This window comes from Miscanthus floridulus, chromosome 1 (genome assembly GCF_019320115.1).
Source record: "Miscanthus floridulus cultivar M001 chromosome 1, ASM1932011v1, whole genome shotgun sequence".
NCBI lineage: Eukaryota > Viridiplantae > Streptophyta > Magnoliopsida > Poales > Poaceae > Miscanthus > Miscanthus floridulus.
Window position 1 is genome coordinate 83,535,404 of NC_089580.1, and position 2,631 is coordinate 83,538,034.

A 2,631-nucleotide genomic window follows, 5' to 3' on the forward strand; every position below is an offset into this window, starting at 1 on the left:
TATAGATGAGAGTTTATATACTTGGGTGTACAATAGACTTAGTAAATAAGGAATGACTTAGGAATCTTTCGCTCTTAATTAATCTCCTGTTTAGCCATACTACATTTATGAGTATCTATTTCTATCTCTAGAATACTATCAATGCTTCACACTTATCATATATTTATCATTTGGCTTACCCCTGCTATAGCAAGAGAGTGGTTTTATCATAAGTATACATATTTGTCAATATCTCTGTGCCAACCCCATCGCTCCTCCCTGTGGATAAAATATAAATAACGATACCTGGTATACTCCCGGGTGAAATGCTACAATGGTATATTATCTATGCGCTTGCTAATTACTTTAACATATAGGATTTTCTTTGAGTTTAGAAGTGTCATTAATAATTACCAAACAACACATTTTTGGCATCATTGCTAGGGATGACAACTTAGTAAAGAGTGATGCTAAGAAATGACAACAAGCATTTCTGGCGCCGTTGCCGGGGAGGGGCACATGGCTAGAGAATTGATCAAATTAATACTTATTGATGACATCATAACACCTCTGCTTTAGCAGGCTTACCCTTGTTTGTCTTTGTTCATATCTTATACAGGGTATTGCAGGATTGGTTCTGATTCATCAAGAAGTTACATCAATCAGAATCAAACCAATCAAGAGGAAGCTCAACACTAGTTTCTGAAGCTATGGCTAAAAGGACTCTATGTGAATTCTCTGCTCCAAGCACCGAGAACATCCGCACTGGACCAACACCCAAAACCAACAATCTCGAGTTTTAGCTCCACCCAAGCCTCATTAACATGGTGCAAGCTACCCCATTTAGTGGAAAGGCACATGAAGATGCTAGTGCTCATCTTCAGAATTTTTTGGACATTAGCAGCACAATCATCATTAAGGACGTTGCTCAAGACATCATACTACTCTGCCTGTTTCCATTCTCACTAGTGGGAAGGGCGAAGCAGTGGTTCTGCACTAACAAAGATAACATCAACACGTGGGCAAGATGTTCGAAGGCCTTTCTAGCAAAGTTTTCCCTATAAGCAAGAGCAATGCCTTATGAGGAAAGATTTCCAACTTCCAATAGCAGAAAGGAGAAACCATTCTAGAGGCATAGCAACGTTTCTAAGAATACATTTTCGATTATCCTCATCATGGGATGGAAGATTGGTTGCTCATGCAAAGCTTTTACCATGGATTAACTCAGAAAGCTCATGAACAACTAGATGCTACTGCTGGAGGGTCATTTATGTAACTAACCCTTGGAAAAGCTAAAACTCTTATGGAGAAGATAGCTTGTAACCAAGGCTGGTCTCAATGCAATATTCAATCATGCAATAAGAGCAAAGAAGTACTAGAAGAGGTGTGTGCATTGTCAACCAAGATTGATGTCTTGTTGAATTGGCTTGAACAGTGAGCCAATTACAAGAAAGACCGTTGCGCCATTCATGATGCTTTTAATTCCCAAAATGCATGTGGAGAATATTTGGGGGTTGATTTCCCTGAATATCAAGAGGTTGCAAACATTGTCAGCAACAAATCTGCTCCACAATAATAGAGGCAAGGATGGGGTCAACAACAATGGTCAAATTGTCAATGTAAGTACCTAGGAAATAATTCTTCTAATCCTAAGCAACCATCCTTAAGAGATTGATCTTAGAACAAGCCAAGATTAATGAGAATATTTCTAAGAAGCTTGCTTTTAATGACAAGGTCCTAGAAAACATAAACACTAAAATGGATAGTTTTCTTCTACTATAAATGACCAACTTAGCTATAATAAAAACAAATACATTTGAACTAAGATGTACTGCAGGTTGATTTCAGGAAAACCGAGGGACTAAAGCACAAAACGCGTGGCGCGTCACAGTTGACCATGTCGTCGGCTGACGTGGCCGCCATGTGGCTATGCGGCATTGGTGTGGTGCACCATGTGTGTGGTGGGCACATGTGAGCTAGCATGGTGCACCGTGTCCATGGTCCAATCGGTGGACTGGTTAAATACCCGAAGGGGTACGGTGATGCCGACGGGCCTGCCATGGACAGCGGCGAGCCAAGCTCCACAGCGAACACCGACAGCATTTCTGGCTACGATGTTCAAAACTAAAAACACCGAGATGATGAGCAGAATGATGTGAACATTGTGGCAATAGCCCCCCATGGCGGTGCCATAAACGGTAGATGTGGAGCTCGCCGATACAGTGATTCTGTGTATAGAAAATGAAAACAAGGGCACGAAAATAATGCGAGTTATACCACGATTCCAATGAAGGTGTTCTCAACGTCCGTGAGAGCTCCAAGGTGATTAGCGATGAGGGAGAGCAGACTGGAGAGAGAGAATGCCATCGGTGAGCATGAATTCAAGGAAAACCATGATGAAAACAAGAAAGGAGATCACCTATGGCCGTGTCGTTACCTGTTGAAGCTCTTGGGCATGATCACGGTGGTGAGCGAGCTCTAGAACAGAGATATTGTGAGTGGGGTGAGTGCATGTGTGCAACAGTGACCAAAGAGTAGGGGGGTCTCGACTAGAGGATTTATAGGTGGACGGGGGTGGTAGAAGGGGAAACGGGCACCGCATTGCCTCCCGTTGTCACTGCAGACTTGAAAGCACCCCTTGATGGTCTTCTT

At 42.4% G+C, this 2,631-nt stretch overlaps 1 non-coding gene across 1 annotated transcript; it reads right to left on the reverse strand.

Annotated features, from left to right (window-relative positions):
• Window positions 1-1,053: 1,053 nt before the first annotated feature.
• Window positions 1,054-1,161, reverse strand: LOC136511324 (small nucleolar RNA R71). The gene has a single exon (XR_010772681.1). It is a non-coding gene; the product is annotated as a small nucleolar RNA R71 (small nucleolar RNA).
• Window positions 1,162-2,631: the final 1,470 nt, after the last annotated feature.